General features: G+C 35.6%; 1 pseudogene; it reads left to right on the forward strand.

Annotated features, from left to right (window-relative positions):
• The first annotated feature begins 12,864 nt into the window (after nt 1-12,864).
• Nucleotides 12,865-13,496, forward strand: LOC143676066 (prefoldin subunit 3 pseudogene; annotated as a pseudogene).
• Nucleotides 13,497-14,046: the final 550 nt, after the last annotated feature.

Consider the following 14,046-nt stretch of genomic DNA (forward strand, 5'->3'; position numbering starts at 1 on the left):
ATTGATCTTTTGCACATCTAATCCCATAGTAGTGTCTGCAACTCAGAAGCCCAAAATGACATATGTGGTACGTTGGATTGAATAGTGTCCCCATAAAATTCATGTCCTACTTGAACCTCAGAAGGTAAATTTACTTGGAAATAGGGGTTTTGCAAATGTAATTAGTCAAATTAAAATGAAATAATATGGAATTAGGGTGGGCCTAAGAAACAGAGATTTGTACACCAAGAGGTGTAGACACAGGGAAAATGGTCATGAAGACAAAGGCAGAGGTTGAAGTTTTGCTGCCAGAAGTCAAAGAACACCAAGGGTTGCTCACACCACCAGGAGCTAAAAGAAGCCAGGCAGGATACTTCCCTAGAGGTTTCAGAGGAAGCATGTCCCATTGACACCATGAGTTAAGTCCTGTACTCTTTAGAACTGTGAGAGAAAACATTTCTGTTGTTTTGAAGCCACACAATTTTTGGTTGTTATAGCAGCCTTAGGAAATGAATATATATGGTAATATGGGGAATGGCTTTTATAAATATGACCATTCTATATGCAGCTAGCTGGCATCACTGGTAGTACCCAATAAGTCATGAAACATCATTCAACAGTTAAATCTTCAAGCCAGAAAACATTATGTAGAAGTAGTAAAATGTGAAGCAACTAGAATGCCATGAAAAATAACCTAGAACTTAAGATATCTGCACAAGCAGCTGTCAAATTGTTTTCTCTGTTCCATGCATGGCATGAAATTCATAATTAACAGTATTACTAACTTACTCTTTACTTCATAACAGGTGCCCTGGAATACAATTGCCTAACTCTCTGAATTTTCTCATTTAAATTTTGAATATGGCGTTCTATCTATCTATCTATCTATCTATCTATCTATCTATCTTTATCTATCTAACTATCTATCTAATTGATCTGACTCTCTAATTTGGTAGACATGTGTCCAAGATTTTTGTGTGATGTAATGACAGTGAACGAGACACATAATTTTTTTATATAGCCCTAACAAAGAAAGTCAGTTTGGAACAATATTTCTCCATAGAATATACTGGGAGGAGATAGGTCAATATGCTAAATATAGCTCTTCTTTGGTAGTGAATTTATTTTAGTACTACATAGATTTTCTGTACATGGTGTATGGATTAGTCAGAGACCAGTTAGAAGCAGAAAGTTCACCAGTTACATAATGGAGAAACTTAATAATAAAGAAGTACTACCCTAGTATTTTAAATTTGGAATGGCAAAAAAAAAAAAAAAAATTACAGAATGGTAACTGCATGAAGCAGCTAACACCTCTAAGGATTTGGGATAAAAGGTAAGAGATTGTAATGATTAAAGCATAAGAGGGAAGAGGGGCCCTGAGTACCCGGAACCTGAGTACCTGAGTAGGAAATTTTGCACACCTAATATAAATAATTCAGAAACTTAGAAGGGGCCACAGAGCTGCAGTCAGGACCCCTGAGGATGGAGGGACAGTCTGATATCACTGGCATTTCTTCAGGGTGTGAAGAAATGGGAAGGAGCAGGTCCATTTCATTTCTCTCACCTTGCAGTCTCCCTCTAATGGTCCCTTTTGGGTAAACCAAAAACAGAGCAAAGGAAATATGTGATTTACTGAGCTTCTTTCACCAACTAAAATTTCACTTCACATCTAATCATCACTTTGGATTTGAAGCCCCAATCCCAAAATCATAAAGCAGAAACCAGGGGTTTGAGTTTAGAAACAAAGATATAATACTTTACAGAGCATTTATAACTTAAAAAAAAGAAAAAAAAATCACTATATTAAAAGCAACAGGGCACTGAATTCTTAGATGAGACCCCACACACAGTAATAGATCATTGACAGAAGTTCCAAGATTAGTTGACCACTAATGAGTTAATTGGCCTAAATAAAATGTAAACTAAAATTTTCTCCCACAATGTCTAGCTCCCAATAAACACTCAATAAACCTTTGTGGAACAGGACAATAGAAAATAATTATGAGATATAAACTTTGAAGACTTAGATCCTGGAAGTTGTGAAAGAAAGGGTAAAATTTGACAATAGTTTTTTACATATTAGGGTGTAGGTATTTTTAATTTAAATTTCAAGTTTGATCTTTGTTTTGCTATCATCACTCTTCAGAAATGTGTTAATATATAATACACCATATGTGGATACATGCATTCATGGTTTTACCCGTGTATGAGTGAATGAATATGGTCATCGGATTTGGACAGCAGTATCATTTAGGAGCCAGGCAGGAAACAGGGTCACTCTAGATTGCTCAAATGAATAGACTTTATCGAAGAGAGCAGGATAATGGTCATCACTATGGGATCAAGCATGGGATTCTAAGAACTCAGAGACTAACTACAGTAGGAAGCTGTTACCACACCTAGGACTCCCCTCAGAGTCAAAGAGAGGATATGACATAGATCCGAGGAAGAGATGCTTCCTGTTGAGAGCTATGATTGTGGGGGAACATTGTGATTGTTAGACATGCAATGCCAAAGCCAGAAGGAACAAAGTGAAACATCCCAAACTACTTCAACCCTGGCATGCCTTGCTTGTCCTGTTGACTGAATCCAATCAGTGACCCTTTGTTAAAGAAAGCTGGGTTCTAAAGTTCAAAAGGGTAGTCTTTCTTTCTGCATAAAGATGAAGATAAACCTGCGTGGAATACTAATTTTTCAGCCATACAATATTGTAGTCTAACCTATAAATGAGCAAATTTCTCTATTATATAAATCGTGATGGCGACACAGGATAAAAACTGGCTTGAGCAAGTAAGAGTTTTTATGCTTTTTTGCCAACAGCTAGAATCTGTTTTGATTGTTAAAATTGTACATATTTTTTTAAAAAGGAGGAATCACTTATGATATTAGCTATTATAAATTATTTAGTTCTTTTTATTGAATCACAAAGTGCCTATGACTGATTGTACACACAGCTTGTGAAAACAAATATCCGCCTCCTACAATGGTTTGCACTAAACTAGGATCTTTGGTGAAGCTGCCAAAAGTAAGTTGCTTATTTGCTAGACAATAAGTAAATTGTTTAAATGCTGGCAAACCAAGCAAAGGGAATAGAAAAAAAAAAGGCTAATAAAATTATTTCTTGCACTTGTACTGAAATTTTAAAAATTTCATTTGGGAAGCACAAGTATAAATTATTTTAATTTGAGAAGTTAATTTTAAGATAACTTATTTTTTTAGAAGTTGCAATCAGTGCTAGTCACTAATGCCATCTAATGGCAGACATCAAAAATTTCCAAATCTCTGCCTTCTTACCCCAGGCTAAGCTGGTAATTTCTTACCCCCTTTGAAGTTACAGATATCCTTGTGCTTTACTTTAGCTGATAAAATGTGCATGGTGGTGATGTGCGTATTCATTGGCAGGATTTGAAGAATCACTGCTGAATTCACTCCACGCAGGCTTTCCCTTTGATACATCTGGCAACAGTTCTCTAAAGATTGACCACACTGTTGGCCTGAGTTAATGCACAGTAGAACCCCCTGAAAATCAAGCAGGTACCACAACTTGGCCAAGTTGACACATGAACCTGACCATGACCCACTGTAATTTGACTTTGTTTTAATGCAGTATAGCAGCCTGTGCTGTTTGATACAGAAAGTGTTCAAAAAACAAAACAATTTATACTGGAAATCAACTGAGAATGCACTTGGCAGTGATATTTTACCTTAGGCCAAGTTCTTTATGATTTGAAAAAATTGTCTCCACCTCCAATTCCTCCCTCTGCTATACAACTTTACAGATTAAAAAACCAAGGCATGAAAGAGTGTTTGTGTGTAATGGAAGTTATTCCATCTGCAGTGCTCTATTAGTATATAAAGGGCCAGAAACATAGTAGAGCTTTTGTTGAACTCAAGGTGCAGCATAGTACCTGGTTAGTGAAGTAACAAGCCCCAGTTTTTAGGATGGCACAAAGGCTGAATTTGTTAAACTTTAAACATAAAGGTGGAGAAGAATCTTTGGCTCTTTTTTTATGTAAATGAAATTTGAAGTTTTTAAAGTTAGCTTAAAGACATTTGTTTCTCTAACTTGCTAAACAGTGCAAAATAAATTCTTTAGTGAGAAAGCAGAAGACACAGATACAACAAGCAGTGCTTTTCTCTGAACTAAGAACTGCCGTGATACTGATTAATTGCCAATATCCATTTCCATCCTACATCTTTTAGAAAGACTTCCAAATTCTACTCCATAGGTACATAGCTACCCAGCTAAAGACTATGTTTCTCAAGCCGAGAGTAGATAGGTATGGACATTTGATTAAATACTGGTCAAAGGATTGAAATGGAAGTAAGATATACAATATTGGAGTTGTGAGTTATTTCCTTAAAGCAATGTAGGTGGGATCTCATGGTCTTTTCTATCGTCCTATTGGTTTGGAGGCAAGAGGCAAAAAAAAAAAAGAAAAGAAAAGATGGAAGTTGAACTATCTACTTAAATACTAAAAATGAAAACTTTGAGATGAATTCATTCTACTAGTCCTAGAATACTATTTGAGAGTAAAATAAATTCCTAGGTTGTTTCTATCATTGGAGTATCTTTTTAATAGTTGTTTAGGTTGTGCTTGTATTAACTGAATTAAAGAGCAGTTCCAATGTATTATTTTGCTGTGGCCACTGTTGATTTGTAAAATTTTATTTAACTTCAGATACAAAGAGTTGAGTTAATGATTCTCCTCCATTCATGATCCTTTATCTGCATTGGTCTGCTTATTTTATTTATTAGCTTGCTATCTGTGTTATCTGGGGCTGTTTTGTTCCTCTGTGCTGCAATTTCCTCATTTGTAAAATGAAGATAATAATTGTTTCATTCTCTTATGGTTGTTCCGAGGCTATAAAAAGTTAATTTGTGTAAATCACTATATCCAGCATATAATAATTGCTGACTATCATTTTTATTGTTGTTATTATTATTTATTTATTTGTATTCTCATTCCCAATCCCATTTCCTCAGTTCCCATAGGCAATCTTTCTAATATGTTAATTCATATCCTTTTGTTTAGATCTATCTTGCAAAGTTTGCATTATTGTTTTATATGTATTATTTTTAATTTATGTAAATGGAATTGAGTTGCATACATCAATGGTGCATTTGTAACATCCTTTTATATTGCAATTAGTACATGTGTTCTGTTTCTCTGAACTGCTTCATAGGACTCCATGGTGCACACCCATCAAATTTTACCTGATTACCACCCTCTCATCCACAGTGATAGATGCCAAGATTGATAATGTTATGAACATCTTGGAGCAAGTTCCTTTTGTACTGGCCTGAGAATTTATTTTACCATACAAACAGGAGAAAAATTGCTCAATAATAGTCTAGGCTTATTTATAATTCGACAAATGCTTCTAGATTGCTCATATTTCAGGATGATCCCATCAACTTGTATTCCAACAGTATATGATAGTTTTTATGTTCTCTTATACTATGAACACTTTGCATTATCTAGCTCTTGAATTGCTGCCACTCTAGTTCTACTTCCAATTAGGTTGTAGAAAGTCACAAAAGAATATTGCTACCATCAAAACAATGAGAAAACACAACAATTTATACAAAATGCTAACATTTTTTAACCCATCAATAAATTGAGAGGCAGAAACCAAAGGCACTGAACTCCAAAATGTCAAGATCTTCTGAGAAGAAGCTGGACACATGATCTCCTTCAACTTTGAAACAGCATGAGAGAAAGAGGTAGTGACTATATGTGCTGGTTTGAAAGGATGTATGCACCTTAGAAAAGCCATATTTTAATCCTAATCCCATTTTCTAAAGGCAGCCGTTTCTTCTAATCCTTATTCAGTATTGTATGTTTGAAACTGTAATCAGATCATCTCCCTGGAGATGTGATTTAATCAAGAGTGATTGTTTAGCTGCATTAGGCGGAGGCGTATCTCTATCCACTTGGTGGGTCTTGATTAGTTTACTGGAATCTTATAAAAGGGAAAACATTTTAGAGAATGAGGAGATTCTGAGAGAGCAGAGAATGCTGCAGCACCATGAAGCAGAGAGTCCATGAGGCAGATGAAGAAGAAAAACGCCTCCCAGGGAGCTTCATGAAACAGGAAGCCAGGAGAGAGAGCTAGCAGATGACACCATGTTCACCATGTGCCCCTCCAGCTGAGAGAGAAACCCTGACTGTGTTTGCCATGGCTCTTTCAGCTGAGAGAGAAATGTTGAACATCATCGGCCTTCTTGAACCAAGATATCTTCCCCTGGATGCCTGATTGGACATTTCTATAGACTTGTTTTAATTAGGACATTTTTTTGGCCTTAGAACTGTAAACCAGCAATTTATTAAATTCCCCTTTTTAAAAGCCATTCTGTTTCTGGTATATTGCATTCTGGCAATTAACTAACTAGAACACCATAAAAATACATAAGAACATTTAGCTAAAAAGCTAATAAATGCCTAAAAGCATAATGTGGCCAGAAAATTTGTTTAGCATAATAAGGAGCCCAAGAAACAAGGTAACTTCACACTCTCAAGCCCTGCACCACAGGTATCCACCAGGTGCTCATGAAAAAGATCAGGGACAGAGCTAGAGTGGAGGAGCCCCCACCTTGGTACCTAGCTATACAGAATATCCTGAGATACAACTGGAAGAGAGGCACAAACGAACCCTGTTTTCTTGGAATTTTCTCTCAAATAAAACAAAATTCCTAATTGTTCTGGAGAAAACTTTAATCCCCCCCTTTCCCCAACAACTAGAGGAGGTAGATGGAAGCAAAACCAATTTGCCTCTGGACAAATAACAGAAAACCCCTTTTTGGTCCTCAGGAACCAAAGAAAAAAAGACCCTCTCTTTCTGAAGGAAGCATAAAAGGAAGTGATATCTATCCCTAGGGAAAGGGCAAGAGAAGTTTTTGGGCCCAGAATTCCACACAATATAGAGAAGAGATGTCCTGCCCCTGAGTTAATGGAAGGAAATGCTTTCCCATTTAAAAAAAGATGCAAGGTAGTATTTGACTACAGTGATGATGAGAGCAGGAATGCTGAGCAGTGGCCACTACTGAGGCACAAGTGTACAGGTCCCGCCTAAGACTTAGAATGAATTGGAAGAACCAATGATTTTTCCTTCCTTTACCATATGGCTAGCAACAATTACCCTACAACAGCAATCTATTATTGGAAGAGGGACAAGAGCATGGAAGGGACTTCTTCCATGGAGCAGGGACACAGAAAAACTCTCTGACACCCTAACATTACTAGAGGAATGTGAAGCCTATGATATACTGAGGATAAGTTAATTAAAAAAAAAACCAATACAGCAATCTTGATTCAATCTTACAATTGATAGTTTGCAGAAGAGGATGCCCATTTCTAGATGTAAAACTCTGCTTAAGTCCCAACTGTTCTTCCATACATGCTGCTTGACAATCACACAAGACGCCCAAAGCCAATATTTTCAAAAAATGTCTAATTGTTCAGAAATAAAGCAATCAGTAGAACCAGATTCACATATGACCCAGAAGTTTGAACTATCAGAAAAAGACTGCAAATTAAAAATGATCAATGAGTTAAAGAATGTAGTTGAAATGTTATATTAAACATGGACATATGGGGAATTGTAGAAGAGGGAAGGAAACTAGAAAAATCAAGTGAAATTTCTAAAAATCAATAGACAAGAAAAGAAAGAAGAGATAAAGAATTACTTCAAAGGGCTTCTTGACTGATTGGCACAGCTGAGGAAATAGAGTGAAATTGAATCTAGTCAATATGATTATCAAAAATGAAACAGAAGAACAAAATCAACTGAAATGAAATAAAGCAGATAATCCAAGATCTGTGGAAAAATATCATGGTGGTTATTAAGTCATGTTCTCAGTTTCCATTCTACCCTTCAGGTCCTACTCTGTTAGAATAGACCTGGGTCTGGAAGATATTTGTCCTTTTCCAGCAAGCACAATGATAACTTTGCCAGCAGAGGGTGATGAAGGGACATTTAAAAAAGACAAGAACTGTTTCTTCCTAGGTCTGTTGCACTCCTCTCACAATGCTCCTGCAGCACATACAGCTTCTCTAGGGCTTTGTTTCAGTGCCTGGAAGCTGTAGTACATGGTGGCCAGAAGTTTCACCCATGACCCCTCATAGCAATTTCAATAAGTTGCAAAGCATAAAACCTCCTTGCAGATGGCTTCTTGGAAAACCCTAGAAAGGATATTTTCCCAGAGTGTTTCACCTTAGTGAGTTAACATCCAGGAGCAACAGCCTTGCTTTCTCCAAGGGATGGTATAGAGACTTTTCCTTAAAAAACTATATATCACCCCTATAGGTATTGACTTTTCCTTATATCTGTGATATTTCTTTATTATTTGGAATCTTACTTCTTATTAGTCAAAGCTCATCATTCCAACCCCATAAAATATACATCAAGCTTTTCCCCATTCAAATTGTGTATAGTAACTGTATCTTGATTGGATCCAGACCACTGATATCAAATAGTCTTCCATACCCACAACTGGAATTCCAGAAAGAGAACAATAAGAGAACTGGACAGAAAAAAAATAATTGAAGAATAAATGGCTGATAATTCTACAAAATAAATTATGACAAACTACTGTTCTAAGAATCTCAGAGCATATCAGAAAGAGTAAATAGAAACAAAGGAAAACACAATATCAGTGAAACTACCATTATCAATCTGTGAAAAGCAGATATAAAGAGAAAATCTTGAAGAAAGCCAAAGAAAAATGGATCATCATATACCAATAAACAAAGCCCAGATTGAAGTAAACTCATTAAAAAGAGTCCAAATCAGAAGACAATTGTGTTAATTTGCCAGCTGCCAGAATGCAATAGACCAGAACTGGAATGACTTTTAAAAAGGGGAATTTAATAAGTTACAAGTTTACAGTTCTAAGGAAGTGAAAGTGTCCAAATTAAGGCATCAACACATCAACAAGATTATCTTCACTCAAGAAAGGCGAATGGGTCTGGAACACCTCTGTTCTAGTTTGCTAGCTGCCAGAATGCAATATCCAGAAACAGAACAGCCTTTAAAAAGGGGAGTTTAATAAGTTCCTAGTTTATAGTTCTAAGGCCAAGAAAATGTCCCAGTTCAAACAAGTGTATAGAAATGTGCAATAATCAAAAACATCCAGAGAAAGATACTTTGGTTCAAGAAGGCCAATGAAGTCCAGGGTTTCTCTCTCAAGTGAGAAGGTACATGGCAAACATAGGGCTTCTCTCTCAGCTGGAAGGGCATGTAGCAAATACGGCATCATCTGCTAGCTTTCTCTCTTGGCTTCCTGTTTCGTGAAGCTCCCCGGGAGACGTTTTCCTTCTTCATCTCCAAAGGTCTGCCTGGTGGACTCTGCTTCGTGGCTCTGCAGAATTCTGTGCTCTCTCCGAATCTCCACACTCTCCAAAATGTTTCCTCTTTTATAGAATTCCAATAAACTAATCAGGATCCACCCGAATGGGTGAAGACACATCTCCACCTAATCCAGTTCAAGAATTGCTTTTGATTGAATCACACCTCCATGGAGATAATCTAATTAAAGTTTCCAGCAGTACTGCATAGGGATTAGAAGAAATGGCTGCCTTTGCAAAATGGGATTAGGATTAAAACATGGTTTTCCTAGGGTATATGCATCCTTTCAAACCAGCCCAACATCTATCAGCTGGAAAGTCACATGCCTGGCTTCTGCTGGTCCTTTGTTCCTGAGCTCCATTGTTTTCAGCCTCTGTTCCTGTGGGGGTTTCTCACTTTGCTGCTCCAGGGCTGGCTTTCAACTCTTGATTTTCCTTGGCTGTCTCCAGGTGCTGGCTTGAAAGCTTCTGATTTTGCTCTCATGGCAGGTTTATGCCAATGTATAATAAGTCTAACTACCTTGTTATAAAAGCACAGGAAGAATTAATCTAGTGGAACCATTTAAAGAAGGTGAATCTTGAGATTACAGGAAGAAAGGGAAAAGTTTAGCCATCCAAGTATACCATTTTCTGGTTTTATACATATCTCTGCCAAAGTTCCAGATGCAAATTTAAGCCCTCTTGGACATTCTGTCCAAAGCACCAGACATGTGAATGACTTAGCCCAATGGAACCTGTTCATCTATAGGATCAAGACAGATAATCTGGTGGTGGTTTTAAACAACTAACTGAATCATATGCCTTACAGATATATTTTAAAATTTAAATCCTTATAGAAATGACAAAGAATAAATATTCTTTGTGAGGACATTTGAAACATTTCCTATAAATTACCATATATTAAGTCACAAAGCAATTCTCAAATAGTTCCAGTTAGTTGGGTGAAATCAAACACTTCTGTCAGATCATAATGTAAATAAACTAGATGATAATAAAACAAATTAAGAAGGCCAATCAATCTAAAAATTTTCAATTTCTCAAAATTAGATTATGAATCAAAATTAGAAAAAATTGCAAAATAATGATAGTTAAAAGCTATCTTCCAGAATCCATAGGGTTTAATTAAAGTAATAATTAAGTAAATAATAATGTAAAAAAATTAAAGTAATAATCAGGGGAGGATTCATGGCATTAGCTAATTGTATCAAAATGAAATAATGTAATGAAAACAATAAATAAAATTCAGCAAAAGTTTCTGAAAAAAATTCAATTAAGTAAACTGAAGGAAAGAAAGGAAATGCATTCATAAGGATAAAAGCAGAAACTATGAGTTAGAAAACAAAACTAACTAAAGCAAAGTAAAGTAAATATATAAATCAATGTTGATTTAAACAGATCAATCCACTAGATAAATCAATAGTTAACCAAAACAAGTAAAAAAAAGAACAAATCAATAAAATAAGAACTTAGAAGGAAACATTATTTAAAACCACAAAAGATTAACCTTTAAACGTACGAAAAAAATATCCATTATAAGGGAAATTCAAGTTAAAACTAGACCAAGGTAATGTTTTCCTCTATAATATTAGTAAAAATTCAAAAGCTTGGCAACACATTCTGTTGATTAGGTTAAAGAGAATAATCCTTCATAATTTAGTATTGTGAGTACAAAATATTACTAGCCCTATGGAGGGTATATTTCCTAATACATTTGCATATGGATTTTTCCTTTGATTTAGAAATCCCACATTTAGTAATTTACCCTGAAGATATAGACTCCCACAAATGCATACCAATATATGCAAAATATAATTCTTTGTGACTGGTGGTATTCATTATGAAGCAATTCTAAAATCTATTACAGAAAATAGACTATTAAAAAACAATGAAGAAGATTTCTATGAACTATTATCAAGAGATTTTTATGATATACTGTGCTTATAAAAAACCCTGAACAGGACATTTAGATGCAATATTTGGGGTAAAAAGGAAAAAGAAATAAGAATATATATATGGACAGTTGCTTGTTTTCTGCAAAAAAGGAGCATGGGAAAAAAGAATCAGAAATCAATGAAAAGTTTTACTTCTTTCTATGATTTGGGATGGGGTAGATGAGATAAAGAAGGGGAAGAGAATTTGGAGGTATGCTTTTAAATTAATTATTCAATCTTTTGTATAATTATTATAATATTGATAAAAGAAATATGCATTTTTTATGTTAGAAAAATTAGATCACAAAGGAAATCTTAAAATTATAAACAGAAGTTTAAAATTGCAAAGAAAAAAACTGTATGGAATCATTTTTGTCACAGCACCCAGACTGTAAATCTTCAGAATGTATTCTTAAGAAGAAAAAGAAAAAAAAAAACACAACTTCATAAAGAATATTTTTTATAAATTGTAATACTGATTTTGTAATTTAAACATTGCTTCATGTATATTATAGGATAAAATAAATAAATGAATATTAATCTTTTAGGAATCAAGATATTCAGTATGTTGGTCAGATGTGGCCTCTCTCTCTAAGCCAACTCAGCAGGTGAACTCACTGCCCTCTCCTCTGTGCAGGACATGATTCCCAGGGGTGTAAGTCTCCCAAGCAATGTAGGACATGACTCCTGGGATGAGCCAGGACCCGGCATCATGGGCTAGAGAAAGCTTTTTGGACCAAAAGAGGGAAGAGAGAAATGAGACAAAATAAAGTTTCAGTGGCTGAGAGATTCCAAACAAAGTCGAGAGGTTATTCTGAGATTATTCTTATGCATTTTATAGCTATCCCTTTTTAGTTTATGGTGCATTGGAGTGACTAAGGGAAATCCCTGACAATTATGAGCTGTGTTCCAGTAGCTTTGATTCTTGAAGAAGACTGTCTAATGATACGACTTTTACAGTATGATTGTGTGATTATGAAAACCTTGTGTCTGGTGCTTCTTTTATCCAAGGTATGGGCAGATGAGTAAAAAAAAAGGAAAAATAAATAGATAAAAAATAGGGGCAGGGTATCAGGTAAAAAACAATTGGGTAGATTGAACTGCTAGTGGTCAATGAGAGGGAAGGGTAAGGGGTATGTGCTGTGTGAGTTTTTCTTTTTATTTCTTTTTCTGGAGTCATACAAATGTTCTAAAAATCATCATGGTGATGATCCCACAGCTATGTGATGATATTGTGAGCATTGCTTGTACACTGTGGATGGACTGTGTGTGTGTGAAAATTTCTCAATAAAAATATTTTTAAAAAACTATATTCAGGGCGGGCCGCGGTGGCTCAGCGGGCAAAGTGCTTGCCTGCTATGCCGGAGGACCTCGGTTCGATTCCCGGCCCCAGCCCATGTAACGAAAACGGAGAAACAAAAATACAATAAAAACAAGAAAATGTTTAAAAGATGTTTCCCTTTCTTCCTCTCTTCCTTCCTTCTATCCTTCCTTCCTTCTCTCTGTCTTTCCTTTAAAAAAAAAAAAAAAAAAAAAAAAAAAAAAAAAAAAAAACTATATTCAAAATAAATAAAAGAATTTACAATATTGGCTCCCTTGAGATGGCAACTGCTAAGGAAGCTTGTGGCTTTGGAGAAGTGATGTAAGGAATGGGAGATGACTCTACCTGGGAATTCCCAAAGCCATGTTTCTGGAAGATGTAGATTCCTTCATGAAATAACCTGGGAATGAGACTGCAGATACAGGACTAAAGAAGCTGGATGAACAGTACCAGAAGCATAAGTTTATTTTCTTTTGAACTCAAGCTTGTTCAAAGGAAGAGAAGCCTAAGAGAAGATAAAGGTCAGATTCCTGAAATTAAGTAGACTCTAGAAATTCTGAAATACATTCAGAAGAGAAAAGAATCCGACAATTCATTGGAGACCAGATTCTTACTGACCAATAACCTTTACGGCAAAGCTTCAGTTCCTCCTACTGATAAAGTGAGTCTGTGCTTGGGGACTAAAATATAATGCTTGAATATGATATTGATGAGGCACATGCATTGTTGGAAAATAAGTTATCAACTGTCACAAAGAATCTTGACTTTCTTCAGGATATGTTTACTACCACTGAAGTCAATATGGCCAGGGTTTATAATTGGGATGTAAAAAGAAGAAACAAAGATGATTCTGCCTAGAACAAAGCATAATGTTGACAATTAAAAATGTGGTCCAGTTTTCCAAGCATGGTGTTTTAAGTACCCCAAAATTTATCCTTAAAGATTGACATAATTGATTTTTTTTTCTTTTTGGCATGGGCAGACTTCAGGAATTGAACCCCGGTCTCTGGCAGGGCAGGCAAGAACTCTGCCCCTGAGCTACCATTGCCCACCCAACATAACTGATTTTTTAACAGCAGGAATAGCATTTTATTTATTTATAAAAACAAAAGGAGTTTAAGATATTTTATAAAATAAGCAGATTTAATTTTTTTTCACACTTGCCAACAAATTAATCCTGCTTTGTCAGTTTTTTTTCTGTCATAAGAAAACTCTTAGCTGAGAAATGGCTGAACACTGCGAGGTATGCTATGGAAGCTGAATGTTGGACACTTTAACACATTTTACTTTTTTTTAATTGGCTGATGTTGTTTTCATTCGATGTGGTTAAGTCAGTTTAGAGGTAGGAAAGACAGATAATTTGAACACTTGTATCCTCTTTAATGCATGTGCGGTTTTATGGTTCTCTGTTGCAGTGAATTTGTCTTACAGAAGTGGGGTTCCATGATTTGCTAGTTAACCA

The sequence above is a fragment of the Tamandua tetradactyla genome, chromosome 3 (assembly GCF_023851605.1).
Source record: "Tamandua tetradactyla isolate mTamTet1 chromosome 3, mTamTet1.pri, whole genome shotgun sequence".
Lineage (NCBI taxonomy): Eukaryota > Metazoa > Chordata > Mammalia > Pilosa > Myrmecophagidae > Tamandua > Tamandua tetradactyla.